Source organism: Oryctolagus cuniculus, chromosome X (genome assembly GCF_051225735.1).
Source record: "Oryctolagus cuniculus isolate XC-2025 breed Fujian yellow rabbit chromosome X, ASM5122573v1, whole genome shotgun sequence".
In the NCBI taxonomy this organism is placed as follows: Eukaryota; Metazoa; Chordata; class Mammalia; order Lagomorpha; family Leporidae; genus Oryctolagus; species Oryctolagus cuniculus.
In genome coordinates, this window is record NC_142888.1 from 8,086,168 (window position 1) to 8,100,165 (window position 13,998).

The window sequence follows — 13,998 nt, forward strand, 5'->3', positions numbered from 1 at the left end:
TTGCTTGTTATCCTTTTTTATGTATGAAACTATATTAGTCATTTAAGTCAGTTAACAAATTTATTTGTGAAAAAAATTGGCCCTTCCAGTAAGTTTAACTGTCTAAAGTCCTTTTTGATAATTCTAATTAACCATTAATTTCATGTTGCCAGAATTTTTGGATTTTTGCCTTAAATTGATATGTAAAAATTGTGCATATTTATGGGGTATAATGCAACATTTTGATACATGGTATAATGTCCACTCAGGGTCTTTTGCCCATTTTCTAATTAGAATTTTTTGTTTTATTACTACTGAATTTTGAGATTTCTATATTTTGGATGCTTGCCTTTTTATGTATATGTTTTGCATATTTTTTTAAACCTCAATTTGTAGCTTGTATTTTCACTAGGTGTTGTACATGGAGAAAGTTTTCAGTTTGAATGAAGTCCAGTTGATCACTGTTTTCTTTTATGGATCATACTTTTTGGTATCTATTATCCGAGCTCTTCACCTAGTCCTAGGTCCCAAAGATTTCATCCTGTGTATTTTTTTAAAGCCTTAGGATTTTATGTTCCACATTTAAGTCCATGACCCATTTTGAGTTAATCTTTGTAGAAAGTATGAAGTTTGGGTCAAGTTTTTTTTTCCCCCCTTCTGGATATACAATTCTTCCAGGACAGTTAATGGAAATTCAAGATACAAAAGATTTGAGCATAAGTAAAGGCTGATGGAAAGGAATCATAGGAAGAGATTTGAGGTCATCAATATGGCAATATGGGAGTAATAGGGACACAAGTATTTGAGAAATTGAGAGAAAACACGATCCATTTATAATACTTAGGTATGATGAGTGACAATTAGAAGAATAGGAATTTCATTGTTATATTTTTGTCCGACTCATTTGGGATTTTTTTTTTTTGGACAGGCAGAGTGGACAGTGAGACAGAGAGAAAGGTCTTCCTTTGCTGTTGGTTCACCCTCCAATGGCCGCCGCGGCTGGCGCGCTGCGCTGATCTGGAGCCAGGAGCCAGGTGCTTATCCTGGTCTCCCATGGAGTGCAGGGCCCAAGCACTTGGGCCATCCTCCACTGCACTCCCTGGCCACAGCAGAGAGCTGGCCTGGAAGAGGGGCAACCGGGACAGAATCCGGCGCCCCGACTGGGACTAGAACCCGGTGTGCTGGCGCCGCTAGGCGGAGGATTATCCTAGTGAGCCGTGGCGCCGGCTCATTTGGGATTTTAGAATTGTCATTTAGAGAGTCTAAGGTCTTTACTAGTTGAATCTCATACTATGGAATCATGTCAACTTTTACTCAAATCTTATTAGTGTCAACAAATTAAATACCATGGTTATTAATATAACACTTATTTCATGTTCAGAATGCAGTTCCCACTTGAGATGTGATTCTGTCCCTGAGGTGTTTATAATGAAGTTGAGATTGCCGAAAACAGTTACATATCAAAGTAAACATATAAATATGTTGCAGCAAAATAGACTGGTCCCTAGTTCTTTGAAGCATTTAGAGGCAGAATTTGAAGATTGAGACATGAACCGTAACATGTTTTGTACACTATATAATATGAAACAACTCCAGTTGATTAGGGACACAGCACTAAATAACCAACCTATACTTATAAAATACATACAAAATAAAAAACTATATAGTATAATAAATGAGGACAGTAAATACAACTAGCTTGTTGTGAAATTGGCTTTTTAAAGGAAACATACAATTCTTTTTAAAAAAATTTATTGTGTATATTGAAGGTATGTGACATAGTGTTGTAAGATATATATTTGTATGTACTAAAATGGCTATTGAGTGGAACAAATTAACATTCATTATATCACATAGAAATTGACTCAAAAACAGGGGCTGGCGCTGTGGCTCACTTGGTTAATCCTCCACCTGTGGCACTGGCATCCCATATGGGTGCCGGGTTCTAGTCCCGGTTGCTCCTCTTCCAGTCCAGCTCTCTGCTGTGGCCCGGGAAGGCAGTGGAGGATGGCCCAAGTGCTTGGGCCCTGCACCCGCATGGGAGACCAGGAGGAAGTACCTGGCTCCTGGCTTCAGATCAGCGCAGCACACTGGCCGTAGCGGCCATTTGGGGGGTGAACCAATGGAAGGAAGACCTTTCTCTCTGTCTCTCTCTCTCTCACTGTCTAACTCTGTCAAATAAAAAAAATTAGTTTTCTGAAATGCTTATGATTCAAAAACTTGGAAGTGATTGTGGATCTGCTTAATACTTAAGGTATATATAAAACCTTACCAAATTTTTCAACCATAGAATGAGATGCAAAACAAATAGTAACTTGTTTAAATGCATACAATACAACATCATCTGGAAACTTGTAAGAAATGCAAGTTGCAGGCCCTCTACCAGAATACTTGAATCAAAAACTTTTGTAGAGAAATTCCAAGATGTCTGAAGAGAATGCAGCCACACTAAAATCAGCTGCTCTGGGATATGAAAAGAACAAAGTAAGGATTATATTAACAGAGTGCTGACTGATGGAAATTTTTGGTGAAGCAGTGAAAAAATGACTCCATGGGACAAGATGAAAGAAGACAGAAACACCATTGCAGCCAGCTGCACAATACAGTCAGCTTCTAGCTGGGAGCCACCATCTTAACACATTAAGCACATGCCTTTGAATATCCACTGAAGGAACAGGCACTCCACTAAGCCACAGAAGCACAGCTCAAGATAAAAGCCATCAGAGGAGAAAACCAACACGTGGTTCCACAAATGCCTAAAAATAAAGAAATATGAGAGGCTGGCGCTGTGGCTCACTTGATTAATCCTCCGCCTGTGGTGCTGGCATCCCATATGGGCTGCAGTTCGAGTCCCAGTTGCTCCTCTTCCAGTCCAGCTCTCTGTTGTGGCCCAGGAAGGCAGTGGAGGATGGCCCAAGTGCTTGGGCCCTGCACCCGCGTGAGAGACCAGGAAGAAGCTCTTGGCTTTGGATTGGCACAGCGCTGGCCATGGTGACCACTTAGGGAGTGAACCAACAGAAGGAAGACCTTGCTTTCTGTCTCTCTCTCACTGTCTATATCTCTTCCTGTCAAATAAATAAATAAAAAATCTAAAAAAAACCCTTTCTTTAAAAATATGAGAAACATGAACAAGGAAGACAATATGACTCCCCCAAAGCAACACAGCAATCCTTCAAAATTATAATGTGAAGATGAAGAGATTGATGAAATTCCTGAAAAGGAATTCAAAAGAATTATGATAAGATTAATCAAAAACAATGAGAAGCAAATTGATGGACTAAAGAAATCCATTAATTACTTGGATGAAAAATTTTCCCAAGAGATATTGAAAAGAAATCAATCTGAAATATTAGAAATGAAGAATTCAATATGACAAATAAAAAATCTTAACAGACTTAGTGAGGCAGAAGAATACTAGAGCTAGAACACAGATTTTTGGGAATATCTAAGTCAGATAAAAAATAAAAAAAGCAGTGTTTAAGATTTATGGGATACTATCAAATGACTCAACATATGGGTGATAGGAGTTCCTGAAGGGGTGGAAATATAGAATGGATTAGAAGGGATGTTCAGTGAAATAATAGCAGAAAACTTCTTGAATTTGGAGAATAAAAGGGACATCCAAGTACAGGAAGCACATAGAACTCGTAATAGACACTATCAGAAAAGATCTTCACCATGACACATTATAGTACAGCTTTCAAAAGTAAAAAAAAAAATTTTTTAAATGTGCACAAGAGAAATGCCAGATTATCTTCAGAGGATCTCTAATTAGACTGACAGCTGATTTCTCATCGGAAACCCTATAGACTAGAAGAGAATGGAGAGACATAGTCTAAATCCTAAAACAACAACAGCAAAAAAAAAAAAAAAAAAAAAAAAAAACCAAAAAAAACAAAAAAAAACCAAAAAAACAAAAAAACAAACCTGGTAACACAGAATACTGTACCCTGAAAAGCACTTGTTTATGAAAGAAGGTGAAATAAAGATCTTGCATGACAAAAACAGAAATTCAAAGAATTGGTCACAATTTGTACAGCCTAACAAATGATACTTAAGGGTGCACTACACAGAGAAACAGAAAAAGATAGTCATCATTATGGAAGAATGTGAAGGAATATTTATGGAAAAATGGCAGGACCAAGTCATTACTTATCAATAATAACCTTGAATGTAAATGGCCTAAATGTCCCAATTAAGATACAGACTGGCAGAACAGATTAAAAAACAAGACCCATCTATTTATTGCCTGCAAGAGACACACCTCAGCAACAAAGATATACACAGACGGAAAGTGAATGGATGGAAAAAGATATTCCATGCTAACAGAAAGCAAAAAAAAAGAGTAGTGGTAGCCATCCTAATACCAGACAAAATGGACTTTAACAGAAAAACTGTTTAAAGAGACAAAGAAGGGCATTATGTAATGAATAAAGGATCAATTCAACAGGAGGACTTGACTTTAATAAATGTATATGCACCAAATACCAGGGTGCCTGGCTATTTAAAACAAATGTTGTGGATCTAAAGGGAGCCATAGATTCCAATACAATATTTTTTAAAAATTATTTTATTTATTTGAAAGAGTTACAGAGAGAGGGAGGGAGGGAGGGAAAGGTCTTCCATTCTGCTGGTTCATGCCCCAAATGACCACAATGGCCAGAGCTGAGCTGATCTGGAGCCAGAAGCTTCTTCTGGGTCGCCCATATGGGTGCAGGGGCCCAAGGAGTTAGGCCATCTTCTGCTTTTCCAGGCCATAGCAGAGAGCTGGATTGGAAGAGGAGCAGCTGGGACTCAAAGTGGCGCCCATATGGGATACCAGCGCTGCAGGCTGGGGCTTTAACCCACAGTGTCGTGGAGGACAAAACACCCCACTTTGATCAATGGATATATCAACTAGACAAAAAAATCAACAAATCACAGAGTTAGACTATACTATGGACCAAATGGACTTAATTGATATTTACAGAACATTTCATCTCACAGTTACAGAATCCACATTATTTTCATCAATGAATGAAACTTTGTCTAGGATAGACCATATGCTAGGACATAAAGCAAGTGTCAGCAAATTAAAAAAATTGAAATCATACCATGTATCTTTTCTGATCACAGTGAAATGTAAATTAACAACTTAAGGATCTCTAGAAAATAGGCAAACACATGGAGACTGAACAACCTGTTCCTAAATGGACAGTGGGTCATAAAATAAATTAAAAAGGAAATAAAAAATTCCTGGAAACAAATGAAGGCAACATATCAAAACTATGGGATACAGCAAAAGCAATGTTGATGTGCCTATGTCAATAAATTGGAAAGGCATCAAATGAATGATCTAACAGTGTATCTCAAGGGCATAGAAAAATAAGGATAAACTAAACCCAAAATTAGGAAGAAAGAAATGATTAAAATTAGTGGAGAAATAAACAAAATTGAAACAAAAAGTTTAAAAAGATCAGAAATTAAAAGCTGTTCTTTTGAGAAAATCAAGAAAATTGATGTCATTGGTCCAACTAACTAAAAAAGGGTGAAGACCCCAATTAATAAAATCAGATGAAAAAAGATATGTTACAACAGATAGTACATAAATACAAGAATCATAAGTAATTATATGCCAACAAATTGAAAAAGTCTAGAAAAAATGGATAATTTCTGGAGACAAACTATCTCCCAAAATTGAGTCGTGAAGACATAGCAAACCTAAACAGTCTAATAACCAAGATGGAGATTGAATCAGTAATACAGACCCTTCCAACAAAGAAAAGCCCAGGACCTGATGGCTTCACTGATGAATTGTACCAAACTTTTAAAGAACAAATTCCAGTTATTCTCAAAATATTCGAAGCAGTTGAAATGGAAGGAATCAACCTAAGTTTCTTCTATGAGGCCAGTATCACCTTAATTCTGAAACCAGAAAAAGATACAACAAAGAAAGACAACTATAGACCAATATCCCTGATGAACATATGCAAAAATCCTCAACAAAATACTGGTAATCAGACTGTTTAAACAAGCAGAAATCAATAAATGTCATAGATTGTGTTAACAAATTAAAGAATAAAAACCATGTGATGATCTCAGTGCAGAGAAACAATTTGATTAAAAAATCCTCTCATGATAAAAATCATCAACGGTGTATAGGAGGAACATTCCTCAACACAATCAAGACAATATATGGCAAACTCACAGCCAGCATTATACTGAATGGGGAAACGTTGGAAGTGTTTTCACTAAGAATCGGACCAGACAAGGATGCCCACGTTGCTATTCAATACAGTTTTAGAAGTCTTAGCTAGAGCCATTAGGCAATAAAAAGAAATCCAAGAGATACAAATTGGAAAGGAGAAAGTAAAATTATCCCTGTTTGCAGATGACATCCAATATATAGGGAAACCAAAAGACTCCTCTAAGAGACTACTGGAATTCATAAGAGTTTGGTAAAGTTGCAGTATATAAAGTCAACACACAAGCCTCAGTAGCCATTGTATACACAGATAATGACATGGCTGAAAAAGAACTTTTAAGAGTAGTCCCATTCACAATAGTTAAATTAAATACCTTGGAATAAATTTGACAAAGGAAGTGAAAGAAAAACTACAATGAAACTTGCTAAAATAAAATAGACACAAAAACATGGAAAAATCTTCCATGTTGGTGGATTGGAAGAATTAGTATCTTCAAAATGTCCATACTACGAAAAGCAATTTGCAGATTCAATGTGATCCTAATCAAAATGCCAATGACATTCTTCTCAGATTTAGAAAAAATGATGCTAAAATACATATGGAAACACAAGAGATCTCAAATAGCTAAAGTAATCTTAAGTAACAAAAACTGAGCTGGAGGCATCACAATACCAAATATTGAGACATAACACAAGGCAGTTATGGTGAAAACAACCTTTTGACAAAAAAAAAGACATGCAGACCAATGGAACAGAAATAAAATCAATCCATGGAGAAAGGACAGTTTCTTCAACACATGGTGTTGGGAAAATCGGATCTCTGTGTGCAGAAGTATGAAACTAGACCCAGATCTTATTCCTTATACATAAATCAACTCTATATGGATCAATGATCTAAATCTATGACCTGATACCATCAAATTACTAGAGGAAAACATTGGGGAAACTCTAAAAGACACTGGCATAGGCAGCGACTTTTTGGAAAAGACTTGAGAAGCATAGGCAATAAAATAAAAAATAGACAAATGGAATTGCTTCAAGCTAAGAAGCTTGTGCATTGCAAAGGAAACACTCAGCAAAGTGAAAAAGCAGCCAATAGAATGGGAGAAAATATTTGCAAACTATGCAACTGAAAAAGGGTTAATACCCTGAATCTATAAAGAGCTCAAGATACTCAACAACAACAAAAGAAACAATAAAACCAACAAATGGGCAAAGGACTTGAACAGGTATTATTTTAAAGGATGGAATTCAAATGGCCAACCGACACAGGAAAAAACTCTCAGGATCACTAGACATCATGGAAATACAAATCAAAGCCACAATGATGTTTCACCTACCCCAGTTAGAATGGCTATCATCCAAAAGTCGAATGAATGAATGAATGAATGCGCGCCCGAATAGGGGAGTGGTGGAAAGGTTATCCTACTCCCACTGTTGGTGGGAATGTAAACTGTTCCAGCCACTGTGGTAAACAGCATAGAGATTGCTCAGAAAGCTGAAAATAGGTATACCATATGACCCAGCCATCCTACTCCTGGGGATTTACCCAAGGGAAATGAAATCAGCACATCAAAGAGTTATCTGTACCACTATGTTTGTTGCAGATCAATTCACAATAACTAAGATATGGAATGAACCTAGATGTCCATCAACTGATGACTGGATAAAGAAAATGTGGTATATGTATGTGTGTATATATATATAATATAATTATATATCATTATATATTAAATATATTATAATTACATATTACATTATATACATATACATTATATAATGTATATGTAATAATATAATTATAATATGTTATAATATATAATTATATTATATAATTATATAATATATAACATATAATGCATAATGCATAATATATAATATATAATTATATATAATACATAATATAATATATTATATATAATACATAATACATATAATATATATAATATATATATACACACACCATGGAATACTGCTCAACAATTAAAAACCTTGAAATGCTGTCTTTCAAGACAAAATGGATGAAACTGGAAACCATTATGCTTACTGAAATTATCCAGTCCCCAAAAGACAAATATCATGTTTTCCCTGATGTGTGGTAACTAATACACAGAGCACGGAAATGTATGTAAGTGAAATTGAAATTTTTGGAATTGGTTATTGTTTACAGCTCTTGTCTATACTCACGAGGAACAGTGGTTTTACGTACTTACTACTTGTCGAGTTCCTTATTTGGTGGAGGGTTAAGGTTGTAATTACAAAATAAACTGCAAGTATATCATTGTAAAGACAAAAAGTAAAAATAAGAAAGGAGGAGGGTGGCTGAGAGTGTGGGAAGGAGGGAAGATAATGTGTGAAAGTATCATTATGCTCTTAGATCTGCATATATGAATACATGAAATTTGTTCACCTTAGATAAATAAAAAAAATAATATGTAAACAGGAAACTCACTTTTGTGTCTGGCCCCTATACTCTCTATTTTGACAAGCCTTCCATTTTTTAAAAGATTTATGTATTTAAAAGGTGGGGAGACAGAGAAAGACTTTCCATGTGTTGGTTTACTCCCCACGTGGAAACAACAGCCACAGGATTGGTCAAAGCCAGGAGTCTAGAGCCCCATCTGTGTCTCCCATTTGGGTGGCTGGGGCTCATGCACTTGGGCCATCTTGTGCTGCATTCCCACGCCAATTAACAGGGATCTGAGTCAGGAGCAGAGCAGTTGGGATTTTGGCACCAAAGTTGGCAGCTTAACCTACTTTGCCACAACAGTACTGCTCCCCCTTGCCCAAAGAGTTTTTATGTTGTGTGTATTTTATTTTACATGTTATGCTATGTTAAACGGTATTTTCATTGTGTACATTTTAGCCCACCATTTTGGTTGTATGTATACATACATACTTACATACATACATATATATTATAGTGACATAGTTACTATGGTCAAGCATATTAACATACCACTCTTCTTGCAGACTGACCCTTTGGAGAACTACTGATGTAGCAAGCAGGAGGCAGAGAATCAGGATTAAAACTCAGGTGTTTCTGACTTAAAATGCAGGGGGAATTTCATACTGTTTTTCTTGTTTTCAAAGTAGAAGGAAGCAGGAGACTGATATGATCACAAATGGTAATGGTAATTTCAAATAAAGAATGTTGAAATATACTTAAATATAATCCAGTAGATAAGAACAAAAGAATTTTGTAGTACATACCCCTAGAAAGTCAGTCTGTCCATTAATTTTATCAGGAAGAAGTGTAAGCACTAGTAATTTGCTGCTGTATTTCCTCCATGTTAACATCTCAGAGATGGTATAATTTGTTCTGCTAGTTTTTAAGATCAAGGTAGTAATTTAGCTTAATTGTGAAAATTGAGTTAGGAGCTAGCTAAGAAAGGAAAAAGGGTTCTGAAATATTCCTAAGAAGCTATTGATTTATTAATTGGTGTATTTGACATAAACATGTTTCTCTGTTTAGTCGCTTGATTTTCTACATTCAGCATAATTCTGAATGTGCAAGGTAAAAATTTTAAGAAAAACTCTAATTGAAGACCATTAAAGCATATTTGAGCAAGTGAATGATGATTATATGATTTTTTTTTCGGGTGTGGTTGCAGTTCTACCTAGAAGGCAAGAATCTATGAACTAGGATGTTACAGGTTTGGGCTCAAAGGGTGAGAAAGGGCACACATAAAAAAGGTGAAAATGAGGCCACTGATCATTTTGCTCCTTATTTATTCACAAACAAGTAGGTAATAACATGGATGTGCTTAGAATAAGATCTAGCAAAAATGCTAACTTAATGAACCTTTAGAACATGTCCAAATAACTCCCTATCATATTATCTCCTTTGAAAAAGGAATACTGTATTGGAAAATAAATCACTATAGAAACAGAATGACAAAAAGTGCCACCAGAGTCATACCACTTTTGAATTCTCTTTTTACCACCATGAGTCAAACTTTGTTCTGAGGGACAAAATGAATATAATCCAGTATCTTATAATAGCAATTAATCATATCAGTTCAGAGCAGCTGTTGCACTTATCTGTTGCTGCATAACAAATCAGTGCCACACTTAGCGGCTTAAAACAATAAAAACAGTAGCTATGCTCACAAATTTGCAATTTAAGCAGGACTCCAGTATGGCCTGCATAGCTCTACTCAGTGACTGATGGGACAGCTAGAAGGCTGTGGACTAGAATTATCTGAGGGTGTGCACACTCCGAGGTTTCGCTGTTAGTGCATGTGAACCTTCTTTCTGTTGCCTGAATTTTTTCCAGTGTCATGGCTGGACTCCCAGGGTGAGTATCCAGGGAGGTAGAAGCTGCATCACCATTTATGACCCAGATTCAGAGATCATGAACAATATCTATTCTTTTTTTTATTTTATTTATTTGAAAGGCAGAGTTACAGAGGGAGGGAGAAGGAGAGGGAGAGAGAGAGAGTGTGTGTGTGTGTGTGTGTGTGTCTTCCATGCTTCCATCTGCTGGTTCACTCCCCAAATGGCTGCAGCTGCCCGAACTAAGCCCACTCCTGAAGCCAAGAGTAAGGAGCTTCGTGTGGGTCTTCCATGTGGGTGTAGGGGCCCAAGGAGTTGGGCCATCTTCCACTGCTTCCCCAGGCCATAGCAGAGAGCTGGATCAGAAGTGGAACAGCCGGGACTCAAAGTGGCACCCATATGGGATGCTGGCACTGCAGGCGGTGGCTTTACCCGCTATACCACAGCGCTGGCCCCAGCAGTGTCTATTCTATACGATGAAGTTGTCATGAAGTCTTGCCCAGTTTAAAGGGAGGGGAAATAGACTGCACCTCTTGATAGGATTGTGACAAGGTATTGGAAAAGCAGGTTGAAGCCATTGTTGGGAAATAGATTCAGCCAGAGGAGCTTCAGAATTACACCCATGATTTTTTATTGTTTTTAAACTTTTTTGAAAAAATTTTCAGGTTACAAATGTGTTGGAAAAATAGTACAAAGTTCCCATGTGTCCTTCTCCAAATTTTTCTTTGTTACATCATACGTGACTATGGAACAATTAAAAAACTGAACAATTAACCTTTGGCATACCAGTATCAACCAAGCTACAGATTTAGTGTGGATTTCACCAATTGTTTCCCTTAACAACTTTATTCGTTAACAGGATATAATTCAGGGTCCCATATTATCTCTGGTTGTTTCTCTTCAGTCTCCTCTAATCTATGACTTTTTCTCAGTGTTTCCTGGTCTATCATATCCTTAGAACTTTGGAAAAGTACTGGTCAGGTTTTTTTTTGTGGAATCCCCCTTCTTTTTCTTTCTTTCTTTTTTTTTTCTTTTTTTTTGCTGCTGATTTCTCAGAAAACATCAACCAGGATAAAATTCACTCTTTGTGATGTACAGTTCTACAGGTTTTAAGAAGTAAATTGATTTATTCAAGAGGCAGAGTGTCAGGGAATGAGAAAGCTAAATCTTCAATCTACTGATTGACTCCCCAAATGCCTGCAACAGCCAGTTATGAGCCAAGCTGAGGCCAGGGGCTAGGAGCTGCACCTGGATCTCCGAAATGGATATCAGGGACCCAGGTATTTCGGTGATGACCTTCTGATTTCCCAAGTGGAGCGGTAGGAAGCTAGACTCCAAACAGAGCACCCATGGCTCAAACTGGTAGCATGGCAGCATCGCAAACAATGGCTTAATGCCCTGTACCAGAATACTGGCCCCAATTAGACAGGTTTTGAAGGATGCACAGGCTCATGTATCCACCATCAAATTGCTTTACAAGTGCTATTATCCCAAGAATTGCCTTTTTCTGATTTTTGTAGTTACTTCTTCACTCCTCAATCCCTAGCAACCACTGTTCTGTTTGTCATTCCTATAGTTTTTATATATTCCAGAGTATCATATTTTAATCCATTTTACGTTGCTATAACAAGTACCTGAGGCTGACTACTTAGAGATTCATTTGGCTAATGATTCTGGTGGCCAGAGCATTCAAATAGCATGGTCCCCCGGCTGAGTTATAACATAGCACAGAAGCACAAAGAGAACCAGCCACATGCAGAAGTGGTCAAGCACTTGTGGGTGCTCTCAGTTTTTAACAACTCACTGTCTTCTGGGAGAACCAGCTCGCTCCTTAAAGCCAGCACCAATCCCTTCTGAGAGCAGTGCTCCAGTAGGCCTCACACATTAATATTCTTAACCTTCTAAACACAAACACACTGTGTATGGTCTGACTGCTAACACATTAATTGTGGGGGACAAACAATATTCAAACCACGGCATCATATAAGTGGATTCATAGACTATGTAGTCTTTTGGATTTTATCCTTTCATTCAGCAAAATGCGCTTAATGTTTATCTATGTTGTGCAAGTCAATAGTTTGTTCTTTTTATTGTGGAATAATATTCTATTACATAGATATATTACAGTTTGCTTATCAGTTCATATTTTGTAAGGCATCTGAGTTGTTTGCAGTTTTGATGATTATGCATCAATGTGCTATATTTCAGGTACGATTTTTAAAAAGACTTATTGATTTAGAAGGCAGAGTTACAGAGAGAGCGAGAGAGAGAAAGAGAAAGAATCTTCTTTCTGATGGTTCCTTCCTCAAATGGCAGCAACAGCCAAGGCTGGGCCAGACTGAAGTGGGGAGCCAGGAGCTTGATACTCCAACTGGGTTTCCCCAGTGGATGCAGGGTCCTAAGCACTTGGGTCATCTGCTGCTGCTATCCCAGGTGAATTATTAGGGAGCTAGATTGGAAGTGGGGAAGCCAGGATGCAAAACAGTGCCCATATGGGATGCTGGTGCTGCATATGGCACCTTAACTCAGTGCACCATGACTCTAGCCCCCAGCTACAGTTTTTTACATGAATATAAGTTTACATTTCTCTCAGGCAGCCATCAGGGAATATATTTGCTATTATATGTGGTACATGTAGGTTTAACTGTATCAGAAACTATCCAACTTTTTTCCAAATTGCTCTACCCTTTTCCATCGCCAAAAACAATGTGTGAGAATTATGGTTGTTCTGCATCCTTGCCACCGTCACCCAATTGCTTTGTGACTTAAGTGCTCTGAGCAATTTAGAAAAAGTCATAGATTTGAAGTTAGTTTGGTTACTTTCTCAAAGTAATCATGGGAGGAATACTCCTTCATACGGTCTATATCACAAAGAGAAGTCACAGTGGGAGAACTTTGCCTTAAACTTACATTGGCTCTTTAAACATTAAACTGATAAATTAAGGTCAAAACAATACATGTTTGTCAGTTTGGGATAAACAGAGCTGCACTGTATAGAAACCTGATGTATGAAGAGTTAGTGGAGATAAACATACCACTTTCTTTGAGTGATCTCCTTCAGTTTTGTCACACTGGGTGACTGCTTTCCTTCTAGATGTTCCCAGAGAACTTGGCTCATAATCTACACAGAGCTATTACAAATCACAGGTTGTATATTTGAATGCTTAGGGAATCAGAGATTATGTAACTTGGCTAATCTTGCCAAATAAGATACAATAAACAGTAGGATTAGTGCATACGCTACCTTAAGGTAATTCAAATTAAAATATGTGCCTGTGTGGGTGAACCTAAAGACACACGTGTGGAGACACATCTTAGGAAGCAAAACTGCTGCTTAGGAACTGCTGGGCCTTACTGTCAGGATCCTTGATTCATTCTGTGTGGCTTGGTTGTTGATCCTGAAAGCAGTGGTCAGCATGTTACCAACAGCAACACCTAGCACATATTCAACAGATACTTAATGAATGATTAAATGTCACAGAATCTGGCAAGAAATGCACAGCAACTTCAGTTACATTTATAACAGACTTTTGTTCTTTCCTTGTAATCTTTGGGGA